Consider the following 15,160-nt stretch of genomic DNA (forward strand, 5'->3'; position numbering starts at 1 on the left):
TACCGGAGGAACATTTTGTGTGCTACCAAACGTCACAACGTAACTGGGTGATTATAAAGGTGCTCTACAGGTGTCTTCGAAGGTACTTGTTGAGTTGGCGTATTTCGAGATTAGAATTTCTCACTCCGATTGTCGGAGAGGTATCTCTGGGCCCTCTCGGTAATGCACATCACTTAAGCCTTGCAAGCATTGCAACTAGTAAGTTAGTTGCGAGATGATGTATTACGGAACGAGTAAAGAGACTTGCCGGTAACGAGATTGAACTTGGTATTGAGATACCGACGATCGAATCTCGAGAAAGTAACATGTCGATGACAAAGGGAACAACGTATGTTGTTATGCGGTCTGAGCGATAAAGATCTTCGTAGAATATGTAGGAGCCAATATGGGCATCCAGGTCCCGCTATTGGTTATTGACAAGAGAGGTGTCTCGGTCATGTCTACATAGTTCTCGAACCCGTAGGGTCCGCACACTTAACGTTCATTGACGATATAGTACTATGAGTTATGTATGTTGGTGACCGAATGTTGTTCGGAGTCCCGAATGAGATCACGGACATGACGAGGAGCTCCGGAATGGTCCGGAGGTAAAGATTCATATATTGGATGACATGGTTAGGCCAAGGGGTCAGGCCCACAGGACTATAAGTCGGTGCAAAAGGAGTTTTGCGGAGGCCAGGGGGCCAAACGCCGGAGACCCTGGCGTCTGGCTCTGGGCCAGACGCCGAGGCCCATGGCGTCTGGTCCAAACGCCAAGGATTGTGGCGTTTGGTCCTGGAGTCCGAGTGGGACTCTTTCCTTTCGGGCAAACCCGACTTTGAGGAGGCTTTTGCTCCAAGTTTCGACCCCATGGCTCAACATATAAATAGAGGGGCATGGCTAGCACGAAAGACACATCAAGAAACACCAAGCCGTGTGCCGGCAATCCCGTCCCCTCTAGTTTATCCTTCATCATAGTTTTCGTAGTGCTTAGGCGAAGCCCTGCGAAGATTGTTCTTCACCAACACCGTCACCATGCCGTCGTGCTGCCGGATCTCATCTACTACTTCGCCCCTCTTGCTGGATCGAGAAGGCGAGGACGTCACCGAGCCGAACGTGTGCAGAACTCGGAGGTGCCGTGCTTTCGGTACTTGGATCGGTCGGTTCGTGAAGACGTACGACTACATCAACCGCGTTGATATAACGCTTCCGCTTACGGTCTACGAGGGTATATAGACAACACTCTCCCCTCTCGTTGCTATGCATCACCATGATCTTGCGTGTGCGTAGGAATTTTTTTTGAAATTACTACGTTCCCCAACAATAACAACACATGTCTATGGTTAGGAAACATAATCATCTTTGATAAATGAGCTAGTCAAGTAGAGGCATACTAGGGACACTTAGGTTTTGTCTATGTATTCACACATGTACTAAGTTTTCGGTTAATACAATTGTAGCATGAATAATAAACATTTACCATGATATAAGGAAATATAAATAACAACTTTATTATTGCCTCTAGGGCATATTTCCTTCATTGACGCTCTTAAGAGTGGCACAAAACTTGTTGCACTTTTGTTGGATCACCCTCCATCACTTCAAAATGGACACTCACCCCCGCGTGCTCACAATTTGGTAAGGCGGGAACTTCTTGCGCTCATGAAACTCCCGGTGCACACGAATCCAAAAAGTTGAATGCTTTTGTTCGGCGCCGGTCTTGGAGTCTTCTCCAATGTCTCGCCAACACTTGCAAAGAAGCTTGTCCTCGGCCGCCGTGTATGCCTTCGTCCGCTTGCTCTTGCGCTTCGGCTTCGGCCCGACGGCTTGGTTGGCGAGCTCATCCTCGAACAAAGGTTCCGCTTCGATGTCGCACTCGTCCTCTTCCTCTTGCCCATAGTCGTCCCGAAATTCGTGGTCAAGTGGGAAGCCGTCCAGGTCCATGCCGACCTGATCACGCATGAAGGTCGCCTGATCGGGATCATAGCTAGCGGCCGACGTGAACGCCCCGCGGCCGTCCTGGCTTTGTGTCTCGTCGGGATCATAGCCAGCGGCCGGCGCACCATCCTAGAAGATGCGGTTCTGCATGTAGTCCTCGTCGCCTGCGGCTGGCATTCCGTCAAACAGGTTGTGGGCGTCCGGTAGCATGCCGGCCGGCATCTGCCGCGCGTGTTTCCTCGCACCTCCGGATGACGAGCCACCGACCACCGGTATGGCGTTGAGGTCAATGGCTGCGGGTGCGGGCGTGGAAGGCGCCACGACGCTCACGTCGGGCGATCACTCCCCGGAGAGGCGGGAGGCATGCATATACACGTGGAATCCGAGCATCGGGGTGCAAGCCGATGCGCGGTGCGAGTCGGGCAGCACCATCCGAGCGAACGCCGATGAGCCGGTGCTGGCCGCGGCGACGGCGGCATTGACGAGGCCGTGTTGGCTAGGGTTTAACCCAAGCATATAGAGCGCCTCCCTCGTTGCCGCCGCGACGCGGGCGTTGGTGACCTCTTGCTGCGCGGCGCGGCAGCCGCGACGGCTTCATCCCTCGCGTCCGCGGCGTGCCTCCGGTACTTCCTCTTGGCCGACTCTCTTGCCCGATGTTCGGGCGTCAGTGCCTTTTTTGGCTTGGGCGCGACGGCGGTCTTGCGCGGGGCACGAGGCTTGCCTTTGCCGGAGGGGGCGATCGGCATGCCGGACGAGGCGAGGGAGGCGAGGCCGGCGGCGGCGTCGAGGTCGAGGTCATCGTCCATGGCGGGTGTGGGGCGGAAGCGCGCGTGGGCAGGAGGGTTTTGGGGGAAATGGGGTAAAATGGTGGTGGCTGCCACCGACCGGCAGGCCCGGGGAGAGGAGTAGGCGCGCGCGTCCGGCTCGTGTCCGCGCCGACGCAAATCCGGCTTAAAAATGGGCCGAGAATGGGTCCCCATGCGGACGCCAAGCGGACGCGCGTCCGTTTTAATCGGTGCGTTGGGACGTCATTTATGTCCGCACCGACCCAAACGAACGCCAGCGGACGAAATGGGTCACCCCATTGGAGTTGCTCTTACTTCTCCTTCTATTCTCCCCTGACCTACATCTGCACGTCTCCCTTATAATATCTTTACGTGTACATGATTACAATGGAGATTCTTCCTTCCTTTTATTCTACTCTATTCTATCGTATGCAATAAGAATACATGCATACGTACGTACTTAGTTTCTTTAAATCACAACCATTCTTTTTAACTATTTTTTACTACATAATCTGAGCCGTTCATTTTATGTCGTTTTAAGTATATAATAGATAGATAGATAGATAGATAGATAGATAGATGGATAATAATTAATTATGCCTAGCCTGTTTTTCCGGCGCGCTCTCTGGGCCAGGTTGGGTCACGCTGAAAACCCATTTAACGAAGGGCGATGATAGACGCCGGCGCGCCGGCCGAAAGTTTCGGCCGGTCGCGTCCCATCCGCCAGATGCAGTCAGTCAGGTCCTTCCGATCTGGCATCTCAATCCCTGACCTGTGTTTCTTTATCTAGTCAACGCTTCCAGGAAAAACAGCCCATCCTCGTAGCTAATCCTCCTCCTCCAGCAGATGTCCGTGTGCTCCCGGGCGAGCTCCCCGCTCCCCTCACCAGGTTGCTCGCTGCTCCCCCTCGCCGGTTTGCTGGCCCTCGAAGCTCGCTGCCGATGCTCGCTGTCGTCAAATCGCAACAAAAACAATTGACCACTAGCAAATTTTCCCCATCTTCCATGCATTCATTGTTGCCCCCACGTAGGTTCATGGTCGCCGATTCATGGTCGCCGGCCACAAAAACCATTCCCCCTCGCAGGTCCTGCCGACCCTATCGCAGCATTAATGGCGGCACGGCGCCGCTCCCAACCAAAGGCAGTGGTAGCAAAAAATTGGGCTGGTTCCAGCAAAACGAAAAGACGGTGTTAGCAAAAATGTGTTTGTTCCAGCAAAAACCCCACACGATTGTAGCAAATATGGATGCTAGTTCGAGCAAAACACAAAGCCGGTGGTAGCAAAAAAATGCCTGGTTCCAGCAAAATCCAAAGATGGTGATAGCAAAAAATTCTCTCGTTCCAGCAAAAAAACATGATAGTGGTAGCAAAAGAGGATGCTAGTTCCAGCAAAAAACAAAGGCGATAGTAGCAAAAGAAATTGGGTTAGTTCCCTTGGAAGAATTATTGTCATCCCGCCGTCCGCCGCCGTCGTTGCAGCTTCTGTGATGCCGGTTGTAGCTTCTAGACAACCGGTTGCAGCTTTTCTATGGCAGAAAAAATCTCGCTGCGCACCACAACATCGTCCGTGGCCGCAGGCGATGCTGTGGCCCGCAGCAATTCTGTGACCCGGTTGTAGCACGAGCGGATGCGGGTTCTAGCAAAAATCTTGCAGGGTAGCCGTCGCCGGGGAAAGAAGTGGAGGTGGGCGGTGTTGTTGCAGAAATTGGCCAACCGAACGCGAGAGAAGAGAGGAGGAAGAATGGATCGGGAGGAGGAAGAAGTCTGATAGAGAGTTTTGCGCTGCCCAACTGACTGCAGCTTTTCTGGTCTTTCTGTTATTTATCCAGAGCTCAAACGAGTTGCCGAATACAAAGGAGATCACGCCCACACACACCCAATCTACTGATCGTGCCATCCCACGATGCTAAGCTTGCGCGAGCGACTACGCCGCCGTCAAAACTGCTGAAGTTCCACGCCATCCCATGGAAGCGGTCTTGCCGGCGCTAACTGAACTAACTGAAGAAAAAGACTGAACCAGACGTGGACATACACACGCTACTGGCCACTTATTCAGCTAAGGCAACTTAGAGAAAAACTGAAACTAGCAACTAGGATTATACTTCAAATCACCCCCTAATCCTATTGCTCTCACTTGACCTGAATGATCCCAAGTCTGCACCGTAGCTCTGTGAATTTTGCATGCCCAAGCGACTTTGTCAGTATATCAGCCAACTGATCTTCAGTCCGGACATGCTCAACCTCCACTTTTCTTTCTTCAACACACTCTCTGATGTAGTGATACCTCAGATCAATGTGTTTACTCCTCTCGTGGTGCACTGGATTTTTGCTCAGCTCTATCGCTGACTTGTTATCGATCTTGAGCTGCACTTTCTGCTTCTCTGTTCCAAGCATCTCTGAAACTAGTCCTCTGAGCCAAACAGCCTGTGTTGCTGCAGTGGCTGCTGCAATATACTCGGCCTCGCAGGAAGATAAAGCCACGATCTTCTGTTTCTGTGAGCTCCAAGTGATGACACTAGGCCCCATGAAAAACACCAGACCTGTCGTGCTCTTCCTGTCTGTCAGATCGCCGGCGTGGTCGCTGTCGCTGAACCCTGTCAGAACAGTCCCTTCTCCTGCCTTGTAAGTGCATCCGTAGTTCAGTGTGCCTCGAACATACCTCAGAATCTGTCTGATGATCGCCCAGTGCTGCTTTCCTGGTGCTTCCATGAACCTGCTGGCCACACCTACAGCATATGCAATATCCGGGCGAGTATTCACCAGATATCTCAGACTCCCAATGATACTGCGATACCTGGTTGCATCCACTGCATCTCCAGTGTTCTTGACAACTTTCAGGCGATGCTCCATGGGTGTCAAGCTCGGGTTGTAGTCATTCATTCCAGCATCTTCAAAGATCTTGGCTGCATATCCGGACTGACAGACAGTGATCATGCCACGCTCTTGCTTCACTTCAATGCCAAGATAGTAACTGAGCAACCCAAGGTCTGTCATCTAGAAGAGTTCCTGCATCTGGGTCTTAAACCCCTCAATGGCGTCAGCAGAAGTGCCCGTGATAATCAGATCGTCGACGTACACCCCTACCAGCAGAAATGCTGAGTCATCTCCGCACCTTACAGGGCATGATCCAACTGGCACCTTGCGAACCCAAGTGATTGCAGTGTGAGGTCCAGCTTGGCGTTCCATGCTCGTGGCGCCTGCCTGAGCCCGTACAGCGCCTTCCGCAGCTTGAGCACTTTGTGAACTTCATTGTTGTCGACAAAACCTGCTGGTTGGTGCACATACACTTCCTCCTCCAGTTCACCGTTGAGGAAGGCCGAGCGCACATCCATGTGGTGCACTCTCCAGCTTCGGTGCGCAGCCATGGCGAGCAGGACGCGCACTGTCTCCAGCCGGGCAACAGGCGTGAAGACCTCATCGAACTCGACCCCTTATTTTTGTGCATAGCCCTTTGCCACCATCCATGCTTTGTGCTTGATGATGTTGCCGGCCGGGTCTCGCTTCACTTTGTACACCCACTTCAGGCCGATCGCACGGTGGCCCGATGGGAGCGTGGCAAGCTCCCAGGTGTTGTTGGCGCGGATTGACTCCATCTCCGCCTCCATCGCATCCCACCATGCCGGCTCCTCCAGAGCATCGTCGACGGACACAGGCTCTTCTGCAGCAGAGAGACAGAGCCCACTGTACTCCAGCGTGCACTCTGGAGCGTGATCGATCACGTACTCCATCGACTTGAAGTGGACGGGCACCCCCTCGGCATCGAATGACTCGCCGGTGGGCGGAGTCACCCACCCATCTTCGGGGTCGTAGAACTTCTGTGTTGGCGTAGACGGACTGGCACTTGAAGCTGGCGTGCTCGACGCACTTGACGCGCCCACGCTCGAGTCGCCGGACACGGGCGTCCGAGGGGAATGCGATGGAACTGGTGAACTTGGAGCAGTTGGCGTTGCAGGCGCTCGCGGTGATCCCACCACCTCGGGCGTCACGGTGTAGGTCGTGCTTACAGGCGCACCCGCGTCGGAGTACACAACAGTGAACTCGCGGGCGTGCACAGAGTCGCCGGCGTCCTTGCACCAGTCCCAGCGCTGGTCCTCCTCGAAACGCACATCACGTGTGATGTACAGACGCTTGCCAATCGGGTCGTACACCCGATAGCCTTTCGTCCCGGGCTCGTACCCCAGGAAGATGCCAGGGCGCGATCTGTCCGCCAACTTGGTCACCCCCGGTCCGACGAGCTTGACATGGGCGACACAGCCAAAGGTGCGGAAGTAGTCCACCGCTGGCTTCTTCTTGTGCCACGCCTCGTATGGCGTGATGCCCTACAGGCTTCTGGTCGGCGACCGGTTGAGGATGTGGACGGCGGTGCGCACGGCCTCGCCCCAGAACGCGCACGGCACGCCCATGGCCTTCATGAGACTGCGCGCCATCTCCACAACAGTTTGGTTCCTCCGTTCGACCACCCCATTTTGTTGAGGGGAGTACGGCATCGTCGTGTTCCTCTGGATCCCCAGTTCCTCATAGTAGGCGGCGAATTCGTTCGAGGTGAACTCGCCACCTCTGTCTGTGCGGAACGCCCGGAGCTTGGCATTTCCTTGCAGCTCCGCGTGTGCCTTGATCTTCTTGAAGTACCGAAATGCCTCATCCTTGCTTTTCAGTACCTCAAGCCACATGTATCTGCTGAAATCGTCAACTATCAACAGAAAGTACTTGTTACCTCTGGCCGTCGCCGGAGTGACCGGACCACACAGGTCGCCGTGCACGAGCTCGAGCGCGCTCTCCGCGCGGTACGATGATGCGCACGGGAAGGGAGTGCCATGCATCTTCCCAATGGTGCACCCTTCGCAGAACTGGTCGAGGTGCGCGATCGCTGGCATGCCGCGCACCATGCCCTTTGCACGAAGATCATGCAGCGCGCGGAAGTGCAGGTGCCTGAACCTTGCATGCCACCTCCATGCGTCGTTCTGAACTCCGGCGAGGAGGCACACGGGTACGGCCAAGTTCAGAGCCACGGCGTACAGCCGGTTGCTCGTCCGCTGCACCCGCGCAAGCAGCAGCCTCTGCCTGTCATACAGGCAGAGTTCTCCCTCCTCGATCACGGCTTTGCAGCCGTGCTCATCGATCTGGCCGATGCTGACGATGCTTGTGCGTAGTTGCGGGATGTAGTAGACGTCGGCGAGCGCGCTATGTTCACCGTTGCGGCACGTGAAGAGCACAACGCCGCGCCCACAAATCTGCACAACCGAGCCGTCACCAAAACGAACAGTACCCCGTACCGTCTCGCCGAGCTCCGAGAGCATGTCGCGGCGCCCCGTCATATGGTTGCTGGCGCCGGTGTCAAGATACCACCGGTCGTCGTCCGTCGCCACGGGCATGACCCGTGCTTCGTTGAGGAAGATCTCCGCGCCTGGTTCGCGTGCACCGCCATTCGCGCTCTCGCCGTTCACCACCGCGCAGGTGGCCAGCAGCAAGCCCGGTTGTTCGACGTCGACCTGGGCGACGTTTGCCTGTTGGTCCAGCTGCTCCCGCTGGTCCCTCTCCTTCTTGCGGCATTCTTTGGCCCAGTGACCTGGGATGCCGCAGTAGCGGCAGTTACCCTTTCGCTTGGGCGTCGCCGGACCACCATTGCCGCGGCCACCGCTCTGGCCACAGCCGCCCCCGCCTTGGAGGTTCTTGGGCTTGCCATTCCCGCGCCCACGCCCTGCTCCAGAGACTGAGGACGCGCCACCGTGCTCCAGCAGCTTCTCGTGCGCACGCCACTGGTCGATGGTGTACAGCAGCTGCGCGCCGGGGGCAGGGGTTTCCTCACGCTCACGCTCCTCAACGACAAGGAGCCGGCCGCAGAGTTCCTCAAGGGAGAGCTGCTTGGTGTCGACGAGCGACTCGATCGCCACGGCCATCTCGCGGTACGGGCGCGGCACGGTGCGGAGCACCTTGAGGACGACCTTGTGCTCGTCCACGGGATCACCGAGCGCCTGCAGCTCGTCGACGATCATCCTGAGTTGCATCACGTACGACTCGATTCCCTCGCCGTCCTTGTACCGGAGCGACGAGTCTGCGCCTTGGCCTCGCGCACGCGCTCGGCGCCGACCCGCATCGTCTTCAGAGTATCCCATGCCTCCTTGGCAGTGGCCTTGGCGCCCAGGATCCGCACCAGCTCCGGCGGCACCCCCTTTAGAAGAGCGATCATGGCGCGCCGATCGTCTCGGTCCGTGCATTGGCCTGTCTCCACCACGCGCCATAGCTCATCGGCCTGCAACTGCAGCTTAGTGATCATGGCCCAATCAGAGTAATTGGTGCGCGTGAGCATCATCGGAGGCGCGCCACCGCCGCCGCCGCCGTGCATGATTCGCTCGACAACGCGCACCCCCGACCCCTCCTCGGTGGAGAGACGGGCCAGGGACTTGCCAAGCGCCGACGCCTCCACCGCGGCCTCTTCTTCCTGTTTCTTCTGCTTCACCTTCTCGTCATCGCTGCCGGCCATCGCTCCGACGGATCAGACACCGCCGGCGTCCAGGATGGATCAAACACCACCGAGGCTCTGATACCACTTGTTGTTGCAGAAATTGGCCAACCGAACGCGAGAGAAGAGAGGAGGAAGAATGGATCGGGAGGAGGAAGAAGAAGTCTGACAGAGAGTTTTGCGCTGCCCAACTGACTGCAGCTTTTCTGGTCTTTCTGTTATTTATCCATAGCTCAAACGAGTTGCCGAATACAAAGGAGATCACGCCCACACACACCCAGCCTACTGATCGTGCCATCCCACGATGCTAAGCTTGCGCGAGCGACTACGCCGCCGTCAAAACCGCTGAAGTTCCATGCCATCCCATGGAAGCGGTCTTGCCGGCGCTAACTGAACTAACTGAAGAAAAAGACTGAACCGGACGTGGACATACACACGCTACCGGCCACTTATTCAGCTAAGGCTACTTAGAGAAAAACTGAAACTAGCAACTAGGATTATACTTCAGGCGGTAGTCATAGCCACTACCTGGCAGAAGGTGTGTGTGTGCGGCGGCCATGGCGGGCTGCGGCACCGTAGGGCGCAAAGCGGGTAAGAGAAGGGAAGGGGGGGGGTGCAGAACCGCAAGTAGGGAGAGGTGGGCACCAGCCATGGCCACCACATGGCAGAAGGGAAAGGGAGCTAGCGCTTCCATGGCGGAGAAGGAGATGAATTCGGTGGGAAAAAGAAACATAGGAAGGGGGCGACAGATAGTGTGAGTGGATGGATAAGGAAGGAGAAAAAGGTGGGGCGGTGCACAGGTCCCATAGAATACGTGCGACGTGGGAGGAGCAGGGAGCGTTATATGTGTCTCGTGTGACCGGCTGAAGATTCGACCGGCGCGCCGAACATAAGTGTTTACCTTTAACGAACGTTGTTTGAGAGAGGGATATAGGTTCGCTCCATCGAACACTCTTAGCGAAAGCTTCGTCTTCGTTCTGCACGTAGTTTCCTGTATTTGTATTGAGGGTGGTACGTAAATTGTTTTAACACGTCACACACGTGTAAGCTACTTAAACTTGATGTATGTAGATTGTTTTAGCCGGCGAGGTGTGGTCGGAGACTGGAGACCGCGTCAGAAGTCCAGGAAAACGACGGCACGGCCGGAGTCTTGATAAAACTTGATGTATGTACTACTCACCACGCAACCCAAACACGCTTGCAAACTCTATTATATAATCAAGGCTGCACACCAACCAATCAATACGATCGAATCAAAAAGAGAAGAAAATCAATAATACGCTCCTCCAACATGGGCCTGGCGTCGTCGGTTATGCAGTGCTTCGGCCTCACGCGGAAGATCCTCCAGGACCTCCACATCGAGGCGGCCAGCCTTCCTGACCCGGACAACTGCGCCCGCTGCAGCGCCGACGTGCGCCACCACCATGGCCCCTGGATCGCCCTCTTGGGCGGCTTCGTCATCGACCCCTACAGCGGCCACGCCCGCCACCTCCCCGACAACTCCAAGACCGTCGGATCCACCAACGACTGGCTCGCCCTCGGCCTTGGCCAGAAGTACTGCACCACCAACAAAGACGGTGACAACCAGGAGGAGGGGCGGTCGGAACACCACGTCGTGCACAACTATGTCTTGCACAATCCTTTCTCAAACAGGTCATTGCCGCTGACTGAGCTCGATGCTGTCATCGTGGAGGATAGGTCTCTCATCCGCAAGTTTCTCGTGCGCTCCACGGTCGACGACTTCATCGCCGTCATCACCAACAACAGGAAGCATCCGATCATTGTGTTCCAACGAGGGAAAGGCGTGTGGTCGCCCGAGCCATGGGAAACTCCATATATCTACATTATCGATATCGCGTTTCTTGGAGATAAACTATATGGCATAACCATGGCTGAGGACCTCATCCCCCTTGACCTCGCATTGGACGGAGAAGGAAGGCCAAGGGTTACAATGGGAACACGTGTCATCAAGCAATCGCACAACCATGATTATGATGATACCACTTTTGAGAAGGAGGGCGACGATGATGACGATGACCAAAATCAAGACGAGGAAGACGAAGAACACGACAACGATGCAGAGGATGATGATGAAGAAGAAGACAATGACTTGACCCATATCAATTGCTCTCTTGAATTTGATCAAGACGGTGAACCTGATGATATCCCCATAATTAGCCGGCACCTCATCGAGTCATGTGGGAAGCTACTCATGGTAAGACATCGTCGGTACTTCCATCCATACCTCGATGCAGGACCTACATGGGTCACTGTCCAGGTGGATGTATTTGAAGCAGACTTTAATACACACGCTTGGGTGCCACTGACGGAAGGGCTAGGTGGTGGTCGAGCACTCTTTCTTAGCATGAAGTTCTCTAAGTCTGTCCCAGCACCTTGTGGAGAGGTGAAGGAAGATGCAATTTATTTTATGGACACGGGCAATGTGTTCAACATGAAGTACGGTACTTCTAACCCGTCAAAGTTTTGTGAGTATCCAGGAACAACATGGCTCTTCCCTTCTGAGTTGATACTTTGATATGCAAAAAGGTTATGACACAAACTTGGAACCTAAGATTAGATGTCGGAAACATCATGTCATCATGAATTTCCTCTCATAATATGTTATGAAAAAGATTGTTTTTAGGTATACATAATATTTATTTATTGTTTGTCTGATTATAATCCTCTTTCTTCTCTTATCTGCTTGCTCATCTCGGCAATATAATTTTGCATATGTAAGTATAGATGTGCGGAGCAGCACATAGCAAACCGTCATGCGGTAGCAGCAATCCAAAGGAATTGTTGGTGGTACGTAGATTAGTTTTGCCTTGAGGCTTGAAGATACCACTGACTTTCGACGGTGGTTTAATTGGTTGGCAATGTCACACCTGATCGGAGCTCACTAAATAAATCCAACTTTTCTTTGTCGTAGCAGCTCAGTTGGCGTCACACCCTTACAAAACAATAGGCCATTTGATCGACAGATGATGCCAGTTTGTCATCATTGAAACAATATGCTGTTATATTACCAGATGAGATGCTTGTTTTCCCATTGATATATCATATAAGTATACATCATATTCATCGCGCCTCCTTATAAATAAAATCTGGTACTTCTAGCCCGTCAAGGTTTTGTGAGTATTCTGGAACAACGTGGCTCTTCCCTCTGCAGTTGGTGCTTTGATATGCAAAAAGGTTATGACACAATGTCGGAACCTAAGACTAGATGTCCGAAACAATATGTTATCATGTATTTCCTCTCCCATAATGTATCATGACTAGAAAAAAGATTGTTTTTATGTATACGTAATCTTTATTATTGTTGGTCAATTGATATCATCTCCTTCTCTTATCTGGTTGCTCAGTTCCGCAATAAAAATCCTTATCACTGAAGACGACACGGCCAGATATAATTTTGCATATGTAAGAGTAACTCTAGCATATGCCGCGAAAACTCGTCCTGTAAAACATTATATAGCTGCCCCTAAACCGAATTTACAGTACCGGGGCGCATTGGATAGAACAGATCGCACACAAATTTTCAACGGTCAGATGTGGAGCCCACTAGCTAGTCGCTAGTTAAATCTACCACAAGGACTTTGTAAAATAGCATAAATCCCTCGACGAGCAAAATATAGATTGTAATTGGGTTCTTCTCATGCCCGAGGCGGGGCGGTGAGCGGCTAGCTAGCGCGATCACAATGCTGTCGGATGCGGCGGCCAAGCGGGTGAAGCTCGAGGGGTATGCGAGCGGCAGCGCGCTGCTGCTGAGCCTCGACCTCCTCCATGCGCGCGTCCGTCTTCCAAGGTGGAACGGTCGGAGCTCGAGGTGGGACTGTCGGTGCCCTATTGTGGCGGCCATCCCGCCTGGAGCTCTTTATTAGGTCGGAATCGAGCTCGGGAGGTGGCGGCATTGGTTGCGCCGGCTGGGACAGAGGTGGTTGATGCTCAAATTGCCCTCCCCCAAAGGATAAAGGAAACTATAAACGAGGTGGAAAAACTGAAGATATAGCGGGCATGGGTTGAAATATACAGCTCCCCGCAAAAAAAAAATGTACGGACGAGCCAATATAACAATATGCTATTGTATTACCAGATGAGATGCTTGTTTTCTCATTGATAGATTATATGCATCAAATTCATTCAGTCGTATCGTTGAACATCGTTGGTTCGTGCCCGAATGACACAAGGTGTTTTTTTTTGTGCGGGACAATGATACAAAGTACACATTATTTCGTTTAAAAAAAGTACACATATTATTTCGTGTGTACAAAGTCTGTGAAAAAAAGATGGCTTGGAGGTTATGCTTTTCCTTCTTCTTTAGATTATTAGATTAGATGCCGTAAAGGTTAATTTGGGCCGGAGAAAAAAAAGAAGATAAACCTAAACCGAGCTTCTCGCGTCGAATAACCCTTCGTCAACAAAACCGAAGAAATTCTGAGTTGCTCCGATCGCATCTAACACTTTCATCCTTTGCGATTTGCGTCTACCTAAGAGGGCCGGCGCCCATATCCGCCATAGATCCAACAACATGAACGCCGCCGGTGAGGGCGATGGCGACGGCAACGGCATGTGCTTCCCCTACGACGTGCTCCTCGACATCCTTCGCCGCCTGCCCGGGCGCGACATCGCTGCGTCCCAGTGTGTCTGCCGCTTGTGGCGGGCCATCATCGACAACCACGGCCTCTCTCTCGAGCGCTACTTTCCCCGCCGGGCCTTTGCCGGCATCTTCGTCAACAAGACCGGGTGCCGGTCCAATTTGTCCTTCTTCGCTCCACCGACCACTGAGGGCAAGCCTGGCTTCCTGCGCCCTGCCTATCCTCACGAGGCAACTATACGCCAGTCTTGCAACGGCCTCTTGCTTGTGCGAGAGTGGGGAGACTACTACGTGCTCAACCCGGCGACGGCATGGTCTGCTCACCTGCCATGCCCATCGACCTGTCGTGCCGACGTCTTATCCCTCGCCTTTGACCCGGCTGTGTCGCTGCACTATCGTGTCTTCTTGTTACAGAAGGATGAGCTCTTACTTCCAAGACATAGGAGTAGGACAGGCAAGGTTCTACCACTCGAGGAAGTACAGGAGGAGAGGATCAAAGAGCCGAAAGAGAAGTTGGTGCCTATGTTGGTGTACTCGTCCTTCACATGCCAATGGGAGGACCAAGAGTTCACGCCTGGGCGTTGTGCCCCGGGCCACCTCTATGATGTGGTAGCTAGATCACCGGATAGCTACATGGCGATGTTTCGGTCAACTGATTACTGGCACGGGTCGATCTATATACATTGTCACAACAATGTCCTCATGATCCTACGCCCCTCAAAGGGGACTTATGATATGGTCGAGCTTCCTGGGGAACACTGCAGTCCAAAGAGTTTGTCCGGCCTGCCTAAAAGTTCTGTCTTGGCAAGCTACGAGAGAGGGATACAATATGTGGCGATCAATGTGTTGCAGCTCCGTGTATGGATGCTAACCGAAGCAATGAATGGTCAGCTAGGAATAGGATGGACACTGGCACATGACGTCAACCTCAACCCGGACAGTCGTATGATTCACCCTCTTATAATACAATCGAAGGTGACATGGAGGGCGGTTGGAAGCAGTGGTGAACCACCCAGCTCGACCGAGGATGACAATGAGGATGAAGAGGAGGATGAAGAGGAGGGTGTAGCTAGAGAAGATGGCTCTGAACATTCCTGGAACCCGGACGAGGACAACTTCATTGATGTCCTCGGAGAAGTCGCACACCATGGTGTTCCGGCATGGGGTTTCAACTGCAAGATTGTAGGATTCCACCCGCACAAGGATGCGCTCATCCTCATGGATCAGTGGACAGTGGTGGTGTATCATCTTGACACGTTGAAGATGCAATATCTAGGCGAAAGGAAAGAGCTCACTAAGGACGATGAGCAACAAGCTAACCGTGTTGACGACTCGTTTACTTACCGACCTTGTTACAGGGATGTGCTACCGTGCGGGAAATTCTCCGTGCCATCATAGAACG

General features: G+C 53.4%; 1 pseudogene; it reads right to left on the reverse strand.

Annotated features, from left to right (window-relative positions):
• Positions 1 to 1,737: 1,737 nt before the first annotated feature.
• On the reverse strand, positions 1,738 to 2,307 carry LOC123059477 (uncharacterized; annotated as a pseudogene).
• Positions 2,308 to 15,160: the final 12,853 nt, after the last annotated feature.

Source organism: Triticum aestivum, chromosome 3A (genome assembly GCF_018294505.1).
Source record: "Triticum aestivum cultivar Chinese Spring chromosome 3A, IWGSC CS RefSeq v2.1, whole genome shotgun sequence".
NCBI lineage: Eukaryota > Viridiplantae > Streptophyta > Magnoliopsida > Poales > Poaceae > Triticum > Triticum aestivum.